General features: G+C 43.6%; 1 protein-coding gene across 1 annotated transcript in view; it reads left to right on the top strand.

Annotated features, from left to right (window-relative positions):
* DCUN1D1 (defective in cullin neddylation 1 domain containing 1) overlaps window positions 1-18,005 on the top strand; it is a 140,994-nt gene that overhangs the window by 1,671 nt on the left and 121,318 nt on the right. The window lies entirely within an intron of this gene.

Raw genomic sequence — 18,005 nt, 5'->3', positions numbered from 1 at the left:
TGGGGTGGCTTCAGCTGAGCAAAGCTTCATGTGGCCAAGTTGGGCAAGGCCGCCCGGTTTGATAGAAGTGACGAGTGGCAAAGTGTCAGCAGGTCCGCTCCAGGTGATCGAATGTGCAAGCAGCAGACTTTGGCAAAGCCACTCGGGGGTGATAGAAGCAGCGAGCGGCAAAGTTTCAGCAGGGATTCTCTGGGTGGTCAAAGTTGCTAGCTGCAGAGTTTTGCAAAGCTGCCTGGGGTTTGATTGAAGTAACAATTGGCAAAGGAAACCAAAAACCCACTAGGAGGTACTGTGGGTTTGGTGAATGAGTCTTGGGCTACTGGGAAGAGATCAGCAGGGCGCCATAGCAAAGCAGTCTTGCAGTTCATTGGAGCAGTCAATCCTGACAGAGTGGCAATCTTTACTCCAGTAGCATTTTCTTGAGGCCAGAAGTGTACTGATTTTAGTGAGTCAGGAACCTGGTACTTATACTAGAAAGTGCTTTTGATGTGGGAGCAAGATTACAAGGAGTTCTTGTGAAGTGCACATGTCCCCCTTTCAGGTCAGCCTTGGCTCTATACTATCAGTGGTAGGCAATCAGGCCCTTTGTGTGGACTATGGTCACTCCCCTAGAGGTGTAAGTGTGAGCACTTTCCAACCTTCTCCCCAGGAAGACCCATCAGTATACAGATGCAGCTGAGTATCTTGTGTTGTGGGTGTTGGAAGGGAATACAGAAGTGTAGCTATCGCGTAGTTCAAGCCAAATGTGTGTTAGAAATAGGCTGTAGGCACACAGGGCAGTGAGTGCAGAGAAATGCACTCTTCCTAAAAGTGGCATTTCTAAAATTGTAATAATCATTTTTATTGGTAAAGTCAGATTTATTATTACCAATCCAATGGTACTAAACACGATGCAGCTACTCCTCTCAGATCAGGCATTACAGCTTAAAGGCAATATAAGGAATTCCTAATGCTGGCCTATCAGGGGGGCAGCCCTCACAGTAATGAAAAACAACTTTGAGAGTCAAAAGTATATGGACTACCTTGAGCCTTCTTTAGGGGTGGCTTACATGTAAGAAAAGGGGAGCTTAAGACTTGGCAAGAGGTTTTAAATGCCAATTCAGGGTAGCAGTGAGACGGCACACACGCCTCTGCCATGTTTACAGGGCTATTCAAGTGGGTGGCACAATCAGCGCTGCAGGCCCATGAGTAGAATTTATTTGAACAGGCCCTGGGTATATGGTATACCACTTTACAAGGGACATACAGATAAATTAAATATGGCAATTGTGGCTATACCAATGTTACTGTGTTTTGGGAGAGAAGCTCATGCACTTTAGCACTGTTCAGCAGTGGTAAAGTGCTCAGGCCAGAAAAAAGATGGTCAGAACAACAGGAGGAGAAAGGCAAAACGTCTGGGGATAACCTTGGAGAGAGGGCAATTTCTAACAGCAGCTATACCTCCATTTCATAAGGGTGCAATTTGCTCCATGCTAACAATCACAATGTAGCGCGGCCCAATAGCCACCACAAAAAAGGCAATAATTCATTCTGCCGAAAAGAGGAGGTAAGGGAGTTTTTCCATGTCCCACATCACATAAAGGAGACTGCCAAGTGCCTCCCTCTGCAGAAAGGCAAAGAGGCTGTTTCATGTGCCTCACCACTGAAGAGGTGGGACTCGCCTGTCTCCCACCGTAGATAAGGGTGGAGAGGTATAACCTTTTTCTCAGCCAATGTGATGTTAAAGGCATAGCCTTGAGTCTCTAAGGGCATAGAGAACAGGGATCCCCCTTGGGGTCTACTACACACCCCCAGGTAGGCAAGTCGGGGTAACTTCCGCACTTTTCGACCTCAGATTCCGTTGGGGCCTCTGCATTCTTCTATGTGAAAGGGATGACTGCCTCATGCAAATGTGGCTGGGCCCAGCATTCCTGCATAGGAGGTTTCTGCCAATCGCTCATGGCAGAGGGTACACTCCTCAAGGCCTGAATCACACCTAAACAGAAAGGGGTTGCAACACTCATTACAACTGGAATATTTGTACTCTGTCCTCTTGCAGAGGGAGCAGTGCTTCTTCCAAACCACTACCAAAGTGACATTGGTTATGCACATACCCTCCACGACAGAAGTGGAAGGGCCCTGTCTTCATACCCATGTGTAAAGGAGAGCTGTCACGTCCTTTTGCTGGCTCCACCATGACAGAGAAGGGCTTACCTGTCCCTGTCACCAGAGAAGGGCATAGTACTGCAGCAGTCTCTTTCATAAATGCTTGTTCCTTTCATTTCTACTTGTCATGTGGGTGCAGAATCGTTCAGCGACCTGCCCTTCCTTGGCTCTAGGTCTTTCAGTCCACACTTTCTTGTGACTTGTGCGCCATGCGAGCTACAACTCATCAGGTGAGCCTTGGAGCAATTTTAACACTTCCCTTTAAACTGACATCCCCTCTCAGTGCTCTTTCCCACCCTGGTGACCCTACTTGGATCTGCCCTCTACCAAAACTATAGTAAAAGCATGAATAAGGCTCAGGTGTACAGGGGTGTGGAATTTATTAAAATATCTACTTGTCCAGGGGACAGGTTGCTTCTCAAATCTACTTGTCCTGTAAAAAGATCTACTTGTCCCTTTGGTGCCATGTAGTGTGGCGACAAATTATGGCAGCAATCTCATTATGTAAGAGCTCTGATAATAGCCTCTCTGATTATGCCAGGGCTACTACCATAGTAGGGCTTGAATACTTGCGTTTCAATCCCTACTGTAGCAATTTCCTTATTTTGCCACCTTTCTGCAGATCTGCATACTGGGGCTGGAGGAAGCAGTAAGCAATAGTTCCAGGGCTGGAATGCCTTTGAGTCTGCAAACCTACTAACCTGCATGTTTTAAAGATTTTCACCAGCTTCTCTCTAATATTTTCCCATAATAAGAAAGGTTGGACATTTACTCCTGACAATGGCAGAATTAGAACTTCTTCCAGGGTTGGGAAGAAAGTGGCTGGAGGGAAAATGAACTGGCAAATGCTCAATAGATTTTCACATGAGCAAATCTACACATGCGTATTTACCCATGCTAAAATACAGTTCACCAATATTTGATAGGGGTACGACATATACCATGGGTGCACTTTTGTGACTTTAAGAATTTGGGGCCACATGTAGGTAGGTTCAGATTTGCGACCCACAAATTGCGAGTCAGAGCGACTCGCAATTTGAGATTTGCAAATCCGAATGTAGGATGGTGTCCCTGACACCATCTGTGATTCGCAAGGGCTTCGCAAATGCCCACCTAATGAATAATCATGAGGTTGGGTCGCATTTTTCGACCCCCTTGTGAATGGCGGCCCTCAAAGGGATAGTGGCCTGCTGGAGACAGCAGACCACCATGTCTGTGACTGCTTTTCAATAAAGCAGTTTTTTGTTGTTGTTTTTTTTGTAATGCAGCCCGTTTTCCTTAAAGGAAAACGAGATGCATTACGAAAACGAAAAATGAAACGTTTTCGTTTCATTTGCCTACTCCGAAAAAATGTTTACAGTGACATTCACAATGGGGAAGGGGTCCCATTGGGACTCCTTCCCTTTTGCGAAAGTGTTAGCACCCATTTGAAATGGGTGCAAACTGCGATTGGTTTGCGCCCGCGTTCGCGGTCACAAAACAATCCTACATTGCACTGCGAGTCGCAATTAGGAAGGGAACACCCCTTCCAAATTGCGAGTCGCAAGCCCGTTTTGCGATTCGGTAACCAGGTTACCGAACCACAAAACTGGGTTTGTGCATCGCAATGTGCTTTTTGCACATCGCAAACAGCGAAAGTCGCTGTTAGCGACATGCAAAAAGCTACCTACATGTGGGTCTTGGTCCCTAATTAGGGCTGGTGTTAACTAAGACATTTTGTTTTTATTAAACTTCTATTTCTCTCTCTTTCGGCTGGCTTTACTATGAGTGATCGCATTCTGCTCTTCCACAAGGAGCATATTGGCACACAAAGTAGTTTTGTTCAGTGTCAGGAACTACAGTGGCAATCAGCGACGTAACGAAACTGGAGGGTGCCCCTTTGCAAAGAACATGGAGGAGCCCCCTCTCCAGACTCACTCAGGGCAGGTGCTGTGCTGAAGGGGCCCCCTGGAGGGCGGCTGCGGGCCGTTGTTATGCCACTGGTGGCAAATTGTGCTTTCAGATTTCAAAAACTTTTTTTTTTTTTTTTTGCCAGTGTTTGTTACAATGTTGAGGGCCTGGTCGCTCCCACAACAATAAAGTGTTACAAAAGCCATGTCAAAACAAGACACGCATTGATGAAACTAAAAGACTTATAAAAATATGTGAGATCAGTTGGCTTTGTCAGTGTTTGTTTATTTTCATGCTTCCCATAATCATGTTGAAAATGGTTACACTGATTTTCCATTAGAAATATTTTTGGGAAATACTAGCATGCATCATTTTACTAAATGACATTTCATTTGCATATAATCAGAGAGCATTCTGGGAGCATTATACTTAGCCTCATAGCCTAAACTTTTCAAACATGTGTATACACGTTTTTTTTTTTTAGTACTGGAACCAACGTCAGTAGTGAAGTGTGACCTTAAAACATTTACTTACAGCACTCACCCTAATAATGAAGGTTTTCAAATAATGAACCATAAATACAAGTTCGAACAGCATTATCTTTTGGTAACACATTACCTCAACTGCAGAGAGTTCCACTCTCTGTAAACAGGCAGCCAAAGGGTTTGTGCTGCAGAGGGTTGGGCCTACTTGTCCCAAGGACAAAGTACACATAAAAACTTGTTGCCCTTGACCCCAAACAAGATGTCCCGGAGGAATTCCACATCCCTGGGTGTATATTATGTTTTCCCCACAACTACACATATACATAGAAGGGTCTCACCAGGAGAGACTGAGTACCATTGGTCACTCTTGATTTTGTTTTTTGGTTGTGTGCTTTTTCTGGGTGTTCGTCAGTCCAGGAACATTCTGGGCTTCTCCCTTTCGGCAGTCCCTCCTGCAGGGACAGGTAGACTCCTCCATTTCTCAGAGGCAGACTTCTAGGCAGTAGACATACCCTCTTCTCTTCCAGCAACAATGGCAGATTTCAGCTGATGGTCCCTCACCTCTAGGAGACTGGCTTTCGGGCAGACATGAGTCCTAGTTATGCAGCAAGCAGTCCATTGAGTACTCTGCAGTGCACTCCTTTCCTTGATCATGAAGAACTCAGAACTGGCACACACCTATTCTATACAGGATGTGATTTCACCCTTTCAGACTTTAGAACTACTTTGGAGCAGTTCTCTTTCCAATGTCCTTGGGCTGTTCTTTAGGCACAGGCTTTGCATAAAGTGGTGCTTCTTACAGCACATTGCACTGGGGCTGCAACACTAACAGAATATACTGAATTAACATAGAGGTTTGTGCACCTTACCTGTCACCAACCTCTATTAGGTAATTGTTGTGGGTAGACAGAAGGGCAGCCTTGACCCAGAAAATTCCCCACCTAGCACATTAGCAACTGCAGTCCCACGTTTGCCAGTATTCTTATTTTTGACGTTTCCTTCCCTGTATTTCTGTGCTCCTGGAAGTGTTTGTATTTCTGTGCTCCTGAGAAAGTCTGAAGGGACGCATTTAAACATCTCCTATATAGGAAGATGGGGAGAGATGATTTTCTAGAGGGTTAACTCCTGTCCTGAAACAACTGGGGAACTCGCAGCTGCCGTGCCTGCTTTGCCGTACTTCCAGCAAACAGGGACCGTGAAATGCTACCATTGGTGCTTGTGCCTGAAAAGGTAGCGCATGTGAATCGGAGACTGGGAGAAAGTTTTTCAGGTTGGGGTATGCCTTTTGAGATTGAACACCAGTACAGCTCTAGACTGTTGCTTGTAATGTGCCTCGTCCAGTCCAGCATTGAGCCCTTTTTCTCCACGCACAGTATTCTGGCATTTGTGGATGGGCTGGAGTGTGGTAGGCAGAGGAAGACAGGGATGTTGTAGCGCAATGATGTCGCACTTTTTTGGCACACCACAGAAAACACCTCTCTTTAGTGAGAGAGCGCACCTCCCATCACTGAGCTGCGGAGGGCAAGCGGGGACAATGAAAATGGTACCGTCGATGCGCACACCTGAAATGGTATCACATGCGCATCAGATACTGGGAGAAACATTTTCAGGTTGGGGTATGCCGGTCCTGATAAATTTGAGCACCAATACTAGACTGTTGCTTTTAATGCGCCTCATCGAGTCCAGCATTGGACACTTTTTCTCCATGCACAGTGGTCTGGTGTTTGCTAGATGGCTGTAATGTGGTAGGCAGAGGAAGACGAGGATGTTGTAGTGCAGTGATGTTGAACTTTTACGGCACAGCACCGAAAACACTTCTCTTCCACGAGAGCACGCCTGCTGTCTCCCATCGGAGCACGACAGCTGGTCTTTTACGGCTTGCGAGGAGGTGGAAGGGATGAATGTTGCAATACAATTCATGCAGCTAGGGGCTAAAGCACCCACAGTGTAACACAAGCATAATAAAAATATTAAAATAGTCCCCCCACAAACAGATAAACTAAACAAATCGTAATGATACTATACTTAGTCCCTGCTTCTTGGGAGGAACGAAAGAGGAAAAAGGCAGGACAAAGGCAGGGCTGGGCATTAGCAAGCAAGGATTTTTAAAGGACACTGAAACAAACAAATGAAAAGCAGGGGTTGGCTCTAAGCCCACAAGAGAAGTATATAAGAGGTTGTGAGCTCCACCCCAAAAGGTCTGATAAACTCCCAAAATACAATAAACCGCCACCATAGCCTTATGAATTCACCCCAAGACAGGGACCACATTTCTTTCTGCTCCAAGGGTGCATTCACTTGGTGCACTCATACAGGTTGCAGAACAGGTCCTAGACCTCACCTTTTCAGAAGAAGACTTGGGCCCCTCTGCGCACACACTATTTTAGGGAGAAGCCAGAGCCAAAAATAAGCCAGGATCCCAGATACGCAGGCAGTTGGGTTCTCGTGGCTGGCTACATGTCCATATACCATGCAGGAACATTTCCGTCCCAGCACTAGCATATGAGGACTACTCAGATGTAGTGTTGAGGTGTTTAATATTCTAGGATTAATACATTTTAATGGCCACTGAATCTAGCTGAAAAAGGGTAGAGGCAGCATTCTGGGGTTCGGGAGTCAGCCATATATCAGATAAATATCCTGTGCAGTTTTTTTTTATAGCGCAAACCTAGCCCAATGGCATTTGAGAACTGTAAAACAGAACCAGACTATGTTATACGTTTGCCTTTTTTTTTTTTTTTTTTTTTTTGGCACATGAGAATAAATGACTTGCCCAAAATCGAAGGATGTTGAGCTGACGGTGGGATTTAAACTTGGGTTCCCCATATTCCAAAGGTGCAGCCACGAAGCCACATATCTTCCCAACATTCTAAGACTTTGATTACGAGGTTCCTTGTTAAAATGGGGGGATAACACACAGTGTTGAGTTTTCCACAACACACTTCATGTCTTTGTAATTACTGAGCTTTTTTCACTTAGTGAATTTCAGCAGATTGAACCTGCTGAAAGTTCTACGGGGAAAAACCCGACTGTTGGATTTTAACGACAGGACTCATAATTCCGAAACCTGTTCAAACAAAAGTTCACAGGCATAGGAATTAAATGAGCCTCTTAAAATCGAGGCCTCACTAATGCAGAGGAGATTTTGACTATCACTAGGAGACATTCAGTCCCTTCATCATAGTGCCGATTTGTTTTGTCTGCTTTCCTGATAAGGGTTCTTTCGGTTCTGTGAGCTAGACCAGCTATCATATTTACACATCACAGGTAGCTGGAATAGCCCCATCATTAGTGACATGCCCCACACTCCTATCACATGGACAAATCCACATCAGCCTTAAAAGTCAGTAAGGTGCACTGCCCTGAAACCTTTGAGCTGTCTTGGCTAAGAACACAAATGGTCAGTAGGCTCGATCTGGCTGTATTTGTCCCCTCTCAAACCTATTAAGTTCTTTCATCACCAGTGTCTTTTTTGTTTTGTTTATAAACATACAAGGAGTCATCATGGCTGGAACTGTATTGAGAGGTGATCTTATAAAACCAATATTCAGTGAACAATTTTCCCACATTTTTTGTGAAACGTTTTAAACCTGTTCTTTGTCTAGTCCACCTGAGATTTTTCACTTTCTGGCCGAAGGTATAATGCCCCTTCTCTTTCTGTATTCCTCGGTTTAGTTCTTCAGGCAATCTGCCATGCTGATGGATTGCCTGCATTTTAATTTGTCAACTTCAAACTAACAATTCAAGGCAGAAGTTAACTTTTTAGAACACCAACGTTCAACCTTGAGGTTCAAAAAAGGATTGTGAATGAGGCCCTGTATGTTTACCTTGTTTGCTACCTTGAACATGTTTCTTACCCACAGTGAATGGTGCTTGCCTAGGGTGTTCATCAATGACAAGGAAGATGAATGCATGAAACAAATGCACGCTTGCTTCCGTAAGTTAGGGGCATAGTGGTCTCTCCGTGTCAGGGAGAGGTGTGTTGTGATGCTTTTTGCGTTCCAATCCTATTTTTTTTTGAGGAGGTGGATATTTTTACAGTCACTGGAAGAAGAAATTCAGCACTGATTCTGTTTGAAATATTTGGTGGGTCAAATGAGGATGTAATTGTCTGTCCGAGCAAGGGACCGTTCGGGCTCGATATGTGACCCGACACAATTAACATTTTGAAATCTGTTTGGGCGCACTTCATTTCCAAAGGCTTTAAAAGGCGCATTCTTAGCACAAGAGGATGCTGTCCCCCTTAACTGGGACATTTGGCAGATGTGTGGAACAGCTATGTGGGTCTTGCTCGCGGGCATACCCGTTCCGACAAAATTGTTAATGTGTCACTACAGCCCTAGACTGCAAGCGATAGAGCAAATATCGAGCAGTGAACCCTGTGTTTGAAACACTGCAGTTCAAATGAGGATACAGCTGTTGCAAGAAAACATTTTAGTCCAAGACACGGGTCGTTCTAAGTCTAAATGTAACATTACTGTCCTCAAACCCTCACTCCTAGAGCATTAGTGAGAGGGCTTCTGAGGTATTACATGAACCGGGTATCAAAATACAGACTAGATGTGCTGAAGGTAAACGTGTCTTGTGGATGTCAGTCAGCAGTCAGTGAGCTGTAGCCGTCCGCTTATTGCAAATATTATTTCCGTGACAAGTGAAAGGAAAAATCTATTTCACTCCATACATGGCATTGTGGCGCACTTACCATTAGAAAAACGTCAGTGTGTTCTTAATGTTATACTTTATATACAGAAACAAAGAGGCTCAAGTTCCTGAAAGTAAGTATAATAATATTTATTATTTCATCTACTGGGAGTGTCTGTATCCTTTCCTCACGTTTATCCCAGTTCTTTTTAACTGTACAAGGCAAATACAGTGAGTAATGCTAGAACATATCTTTGGCATTGCATAGAGGCAAAATAACCCAGTTGTAGCTTCTAGTAAAGTTAGTCTCTGCTAGAACTCGCTTTTATGCAGAAGGTTGAGAGAGAAGACTCTGATCCATTTGTAGAATCTTCAGTTAGACCATGACAGATAAAAATGCCAGGGTTTATAGAAAGGTCCAGTGAGCAGAAGTATGAAAGAGTTACTAACTTGTGAGTTTGAAACTGGTAAGTGGAATGATTCCCAGAGTAGAGAGAACACCAGCATCTAATGGTGTGCCATGCCATGTGAAAATGTTCTTGCTAAGAGAGAGACATCTGGTCGGTGTGAGCAAAGACCTGTGTTTTAGAGACAGAGCCCTTGCATTACCACAAATGTGTTAACGGGCTTCAAAGACCACTCATGCACTTTCTCAAGGATTTCGTTATGGAATTACTTTTTATTGTCTTAAGACCAATACAGTTCCCTTTTATGGAAAGCAGAACAAGGATTTTTATTTTTTATTTTTTTATTATTCTTGGTGTGCCTCCTGAAATGTGGTGCTCCTGGCACCATGTTGTAGTCTGTATATACCAGAAAAACCCTAAACGAGCAGTCGTTGGTTCTTGGGACTGTAGATGGTGCAGAGAAATAACAGGAAAAAAGGGGTGCAGAAGTTTAGAATCCTAAAAGTGCACTTTGATCTCAAAATATGAGCTTTTAATAATGAGATTAGCTACCTGCCTTTGGTTAAAAATATAACGTAGTCCAGATAGTCTTGAATTCATGGTTGACATGCCTCACATTTTTAAAGTTGAGTGATTTAAAAAACGTAAATTTGTGATGTGCAGTTGTTTCTTTGCTCCAAACCATAGTACCACTCGATCCAACAAGAAGGGAGTTGTATGTTCCTCAGAGGTTCCGAGAGACAACGAAGAATTGATAAAAAAAAATGAGCAATAGGACTTGTGTCCTAAGAGGTAAAGGTGATGCTAGTGGTATGTATTCTGCGAGAATACCTGATAATGTCTTCTTCAACTGCAGCCACAATTGCTCATACCTCAATCAGACCTACCTATGTCAGCATTCACCTCTTTTTCTAGATTTTAAGCATGGCCTCCCTGCTCTTGTTTTTGTATTTCCGTAGTATAACAAATGTAATTAGTATTTGTTTAGCGCACACTTTGCCCTTGGTATGAATTGGCACCACTTTTGATAGCCTGGGTCTGACTTTCCAAATAGGTCAAAGCTTTGCATTGGAAGTAAAGTCTGATTCAGCTTCTGAAGGTGTGGTATCAGTAGAGTGTCGAGTGTCCTCTTCATTGAGTTATTGGTGAATATTCTAGCTGTTTGGCTGAAAATAGCTCCACTAAATTGTTTCTGCATCGTCTAATATTGAAGGCATACACACTGTCTGATATAAATGTGCATAAGCCAGCTGGCGCATGTGCAGTCTTTAACAAGTCTAGGTGTAGGCCTAAATAAATACCCTTCCGTTAGACCTTTGGCCTCTTTGACCATCTCTTAAACTTTGTTCCCTAAAGGGGACCATGTTTTGGAGAAGGACAATATGTATCTGTTGGCGCAAGAAGTGGTGCTCCCTAAGTTCCTACTAGTTTGCCTTTGTACTTTAAATATGTAAGCTAAGCATAGCCTCGACTTCAGGTAGTACAATCGTGAGACTTAAAATTGTCTCATCTGTGGTCTGAAACAATACATTTTATATATATCAGCTTTTTTTTTTTTTTTTTGCATCCTGCTAAATAAAAAAAAGTCGGTGTGGTGGTTGTGATGGAAGTGCATCAACAGCAGAATCTATTGGGTTCTTTTACTGCGACCTGATCATCTAGTACTAACTTATTGCCACTTCCCCACCAACAGCACTCTGTCAAAGGCTGGCCGTTTGCCTTCCTATTGGTTTAGGGGAAACTACATGGTCAGACAGGCCCAATGCTGATAAATGTATAAAAAAGACTGACTGAAGGTTACCATTGCAACATGGGGCCAATTTACAACTAGGTGATCCCATTGTTACCTTCGCTCTTGATCTCCAAGAGTCGTTCACAGGGCGACCCTTAAAACTTATCTCTGCTATGCAAGGCAGTATGTTCTATGGAGCATAGTTTCCCCATCTCCCCCATCTACGTAATGCGGCCTATCTTTATCAGGCTTGGACAGCTCAACTTAAACGACCCGTGCAGAGTATGAATATGCCTTACCACAAAAGTACCAAGAACTAGTGTGCTTGAGTTCTTTGTAGAAAACATAGGCTTCTCACTGGTGCCTAAGTAGTCACAGCATTGCCTATGGGGCGTACAGGAAATGACCAAATAATTTTTTAGGTGCACTTTTCTTAATGCATATTTGAAACCTTAACATTTCAAGCACACATTATTAGAAGAAAAATGTTTGAGAACCTAGTTATGGAGTTTTATAACTGTCAGAAGTTGAACCGAATCAACGAGATTTCACCATGTATGTCTGTTATCCCATCTCCAGAGGTTTGTTCTCAGGCTGTACACTTTCATTGTCAAATCGTGCTTTCTAGATTTTAAACAGCATTTTGGAAAAATGGCATTTCAGCCTTTTCATTTTAATGCCTTGGATTTTTTAAGTATGCCTTTATGGATATTACAAAGCAGCATTCACATTCCAAACAATGAACTGTATGCTACCTTAGTTCTTGATGCGTTCTATGCACAGTACGGCCAGTGACTGTGGCAACTGGAGCCCAGAATTATGGGAAAGCAGTCTAGTAGGTTTGCAAAGCCTCATTCCCACCATTAATGACACAGTGCAGTATCTGGGATGTCCACTTACTGCTCCTGATACAGCCAATCTGATATGTCAAGAAGATAGGAAAGAAGAGGGATGTGTGAAGCCAGAGCTACATAAATACCATTATATGCAGACAGTATGTTTTTATGACATTTTATTGGTATTTTATTACAAAAGACATGGCAGCAGTTAAAAACAGTACATAAACAGTCTTGCTACCGATTGGACTATTCACGGTAGTGTCAGAGGGTCTAGCTGATGTAAAACAGTGCACCTACCAATAGTGATTTGGAAAACATGCACCAAGCATCTAAAAACATGTAACATCTGTTAATTGATGGGGATGCTTGAGGGGAGAGGGTGCACAATCTTAACAGAAATGAGGAAATAAGCTGTGGACAGCTGAGGTAGTCACATTAGAAGCAGGAGTTCAGATAGTGCGAAGTGTAGTGTAATATGGGAGGACCCGTTGGCAGGTGCAGTCTCTTGCAGGTGCGCTGATGGGAACATGAGTGAGGGCAGAAGTAGGCACTACAGAGGGGTGTCCCCCACTGGCTTGCTCAGAAGGAACCACTACATTACATCCCCTTCTCGGTGGGGATGGGGGGAGCTAGATTACATCCCCTTCTCAGTGGGGGGACTGGGTGGTTGAGGTTTGCATATCATCCCTGCAAAGGTTTTGAAAGGTGACAAGATATGCGTTCCAACCGTGTGCAAGAGAATGCATTCGCTTTCCTCTGGCCGCCTTCCACATCAGTGCAGTGTTCAGCTCAAGCCCAAATTGACTTATTGTTGCCAAGCAACTACCTGAGGTGGAGCTTGGTCACCAGGGGCCATATGTACGAACACTTTTTCCCATAGACACAGAATGGGTAAAAACCTTTGCTACATCTGGCCCTAAATGCTTAACAAATATAAAGAAAAGGTCTAACATGCAGACTTCCGGTTTCTTTTTCTAAGAGCCACATAAAAAACCTGATGTGCAGACCTCCCACTTGCGGAGAGCATTGTTGCCTGTAAGGCAGCCAATATAAGAGGTGACTGCTTGCTAGTAATATGAAAGGGAGAGAGTGGTCCAGAGCATGTGGAATAAATCAGTATATACAATTGACAGAGTGGACACCAGGCCCATATATCTGGGAGATACTCATTCAGTTTAGCTGGGGTAAGGTAGGCTCTGTGGAGGAGGGAACCTAGCTTTTCTGTTCACCTAAGCAGGGTAAGCCAGAACAAGAATCTACTCCTTCTCTGAGAGAGACAATTTCTGCTTACTCCATAGCCTTCAGGAAATCCCAGGTGTTTTTTTGAGGCCTCTAGCTAGCCAGTGTTTAGGCGTCTACCCTGTCGTGGAGCATGTATGTATTGGAGAGATGCATGTTGTGGCGGCTCCTCCATGTCTATGCCCTATTCCATGTGGAGCTCATGCCTCACACAGGGGTGTGGAATTTATTAAAATATCTACTTGTCCAGGGGACAGGTTGCTTCTCAAATCTACTTGTCCTGTAAAAAGATCTACTTGTCCCTTTGGTGCCATGTAGTGTGGCGACAAATTATGGCAGCAATTAATAGCCTCTCTGATTATGCCAGGGCTACTACCATAGTAGGGCTTGAATACTTGGAGTTTCAATCCCTACTGTAGCAATTTCCTTATTTTGCCACCTTTCTGCAGATCTGCATACTGGGGCTGGAGGAAGCAGTAAGCAATAGTTCCAGGGCTGGAATGCCTTTGAGTCTGCAAACCTACTAACCTGCATGTTTTTAAAGATTTTTACCAGCTTCTCTCTAATATTTTCCCATAATAAGAAAGGTTGGACATTTACTCCTGACAATGGCAGAATTAGAACTTCTTCCAGGGTTGGGAAGAAAGTGGCTGGAGGGAAAATGAACTTGCAGATGCTCAATAGATTTTCACATGAGCAAATCTACACATCGTATTTACCCACGCTAAAATACAGTTCACAAATATTTTATAGGGGTACGACATATACCATGGGTGCACTTTTGTGACTTTCTTTAAGAATTTGGGGCCACAAGTAGGTAGGTTCAGATTTGTGACCTGCAAATTGCGAGTCGCAAATCCGAATGTAGGATGGTGTCCTTGACACCATCTGTGATTCGCAAGGGCTTCGCAAATGCCCACATCATGAATAATCATGAGGTGGGTCGCAATTTGCGACCCCCTCACGAATGGTGGCCTGCTGGAGACCGCAGACCACCATGTCTGTGACTGCTTTTCAATAAAGCAGGTTTTTTTGATTTTTTTTGTAATGCAGCCCGTTTTCCTTAAAGGAAAACGAGATGCATAACAAAAACGAAAAATGAAACGTTTTCGTTTCATTTTTTAGGAGCAGGACCACTGCCTGCTCTGAAAAAATGTTTACAGTGACATTCACAATGGGGAAGGGGTCCCATGGGGATCCCTTCCCTTTTGCGAAAGTGTTAGCACCCATTTGAAATGGGTGCAAACTGCGTTTGGTTTGCGCCCGCGTTCGCGGTCACAAAACAATCCTACATTGCACTGCGAGTTGCAATTAGGAAGGGAACACCCTTACTAATTGCGAGTCGCAAACCTGTTTTGTGATTCGGTAACCAGGTTACTGAATCGCAAAACTGGGTTTTGCATCGCAATGTGCTTTTTGCATGTCGCAAACAGCGAAAGTCGCTGTTTGCGACATGCAAAAAGCTACCTACATGTGGGTCTTGGTCCCTAATTAGGTCTGGTGTTAACAAAGACATTTTGTTTTTATTAAACTTCTATTTCTCTCTCTTTCGGCTGGCTTTACTGTGAGTGATCGCATTCTGCTCTTCCACAAGGAGCATATTGCCACACAAAGTAGTTTTGTTCAGTGTCAGGAACTACAGTGGCAATCAGTGACGTAACGAAACTGGAGGGTGCCCCTTTGCAAAGAACATGGAGGAGCCCCCTCTCCAGACTCACTCAGGGCAGGTGCTGTGCTGACGGGGCCCCCTGGAGGGCGGCTGCGGGGCCTTTGTTATGCCACTGGTGGCAACGTGTGCTTTAAGAGTTCAAAAACTTTTTGGGGAGGTTTTGCCAATGTTTGTTACAATGTTGAGGGCCTGGTAGCTCCCACAACAATAAAGTGTTACAAAAGCCATGTCAAAACAAGACACGCATTGATGAAACTAAAAGACTTATAAAAATATGTCAGATCAGTTGGCTTTGTCAGTGTTTGTTTATTTTCATGCTTCCCATAATCATGTTGAAAATGGTTACACTGATTTTCCATTAGAAATATTTTTGGGAAATGCTAGCATGCATCAACACATTTTACTAAATGACACTTCATTTGCATATAATCAGAGAGCATTCTGGGAGCATTATACTTAGCCTCTTAGCCTAAACTTTTCAAACATGTGTGTACACGTTTTTTTTTTTTGTACTGGAACCAACGTCAGTAGTGAAGTGTGACCTTAAAACATTTATTTACAGCACGCACCCTAATAATGAAGGCTTTCAAATAATGAACCATAAATACAAGTTCGAACAGCATTATCTTTTGGAAACACATTACCTCAACTGCAGAGAGTTCAGCTCTCTGTAAACAGGCAGCCAAAGGGTTTGTGCTGCAGGGGGTTGGGCCTACTTGTCCCAAGGACAAAGTAAACATAAAAACTTGTTGCCCTTGACCCCAAACAAGATGTCCCGGGCGATAGGAATTCCACATCCCTGCTCACAGCAGTGTACATGAGGAAATGACCCAAAGGAATGGCAAATTAGTAAACTATCTCTGCTAAGGGAAGGAGAGCCCCATTGTGAAAGATCTCCAAGAGACGTTACCCCTGTTGCCATCCAGTGGCATAGGTACAGAGCAGCCAGTGTGCTTTGCATACAAGTCATGCTGAAAAGGGTAACGGCTGACGCATAGGGGACGGACCAGGGCATGAGCCGCAGTCCTCTCCGAAAGCACAGGTATGCCACACAAAGCAAACAAGAGTGGGGCAGATAAGCCACGCCATGAGGTGAGAAGAGTACCTGTACTATTTCAAGGGACAGCAGAGACCGCAGTGTAGTCATATCTGCGAGATGGTGTTCGGCAAGCTAGCGTCAAATCCATTGCAGCTAGGGTGCTAGGTAATAATGCTCTAAGTTCAGGGCTCTATGTCCCACCTGATCATTTGGGCACCACCCAGTGGCTACCATTACCTCCGAACTAGTTCACCTAGCAGTGCGTGCAATGTGCGGAAGAAAGACCATGGGAGGAGTAGAGGTAAGTTAGCTAAATAGTATAAGAGCTGGGGTATCATGACCATTTTCGAAAGAGCAACCCTGCTATATACAGAAAATACATTTGCATACACATCTGATGGCGCGGAGATCTCTGTACAAGTTTCATGGCATTATTTGACACAGCCCTGGTAAGATGCTACCATCTGATCAGCTTGTGTAGGTGTCATTTTGTGGCTAGAACACTACAGACTGCACACTGGTCTAGAAAATGTGAATTTTATGCCAGATAAGAACTATATGGCCCCTTATGGTATACCAGTTTCTGCCTACTCTTGAGATGCAGGCACTATATGGTCTCTAGTTTAACTCCACTCATTCAGTACTGCTGGTCTTGTGTGTTTGTCTTGTGCCTGAATGTGTGGAATTTGCAAAAGCAGATGTTTCTGTCATACATTCGCTACTCTGCTTATAGAGCTGAGCCTCTTCCACTAGTTGGGACCTGCATGTTTGCTGAAAAAACTGTTGTACCTCAAGCAATTTTGCTTCCTGTGTTTGAGATCCTAAGTAATGCACTTCTACTCGACCACATACATGGCTGATATAGACCATGCTGTTGACCTGAGCCTGAGTTTCACTCATCAGACAGGCCAGGTTTTGGGTCTGGCATTAGCCAAAACCTTTTGATTTTACTAAAACCATATGTTATATACTAATATAAGCTTTCAGCTAATCCTCTTCATCCAGTAATCTGTTATTGTGTAATTTACATTTTTTCTCTGCCCACTACAGCATACAGCTTGGGCATGGTGCCAGCCCACTTCAGCCATTGGCTAACTTTACTGTGAGTAACAGCATTCTACTATTTCACAAGGAGCACATCCCCACTCAAAGTAGTTTCTTTAAGTACCAGGAACCACTAACACTAAAAAAAATTGTTGCTTTCAGATTAAGGGTCCAACATCGTCCTCAATAGTAAAGTTTTGCAAAAACCAAGACTGTGCAAAAGCAGTTGCATTGTGTTAGTTCATAAATTTCCACCATGTGTATTCTTAAATGAAACATCAGTCAACCATTGTGCACAGCTTCAACAAAAGCATTGACCAATACAAAAGGCAAGTAGACTCTGCAAGACCTATTGGCCTTGCCAGTGTTTGTGAGGCTTTGCTTTATGAATACTGCAAAGCAACATTGATATATGCCAAAACCATGCCAGTGTTACCTAACCTGGGCTTTCTGCCTTTGCAGTTTGTTAATCTTTCGGCATAATTCTTTCGGAACCGATATGTGCTTCTGGCTCTGTTCTTTGACTGTCATTTTCCCTTTTCATAGGTTTGGTGATGCTGGAAAATAAATTTGGTCTTCTCTGAATCTTTCAAATCGGGATGTACATTGTCTCAGTGCAGCAAGAGTCATTCAGCAATCCTCCACCATCATTCACATGTCTAATTGCAATATTTTAATGCAGCATGCTATTTGTGCCTGTAGTGTGGTAACTGAAACTAATTTAGAATATTACCTTAAAACACCTTCTATGCTCAGAACACAGGACACCCACAATATTGGGTATTATACCCATAATAATAGATTTTGCCCCTGTTAGAGATTTCCTCCCCTATTGTGCGCCACCAGTGCACTTATCTGTGTATGACTATTGACCT

Source organism: Pleurodeles waltl, chromosome 11, assembly GCF_031143425.1.
Source record: "Pleurodeles waltl isolate 20211129_DDA chromosome 11, aPleWal1.hap1.20221129, whole genome shotgun sequence".
Taxonomy (NCBI): domain Eukaryota; kingdom Metazoa; phylum Chordata; class Amphibia; order Caudata; family Salamandridae; genus Pleurodeles; species Pleurodeles waltl.
The sequence above is the reverse complement of the archived record's forward strand: the minus strand, read 5'-3'. Positions and strand labels throughout refer to the sequence as shown.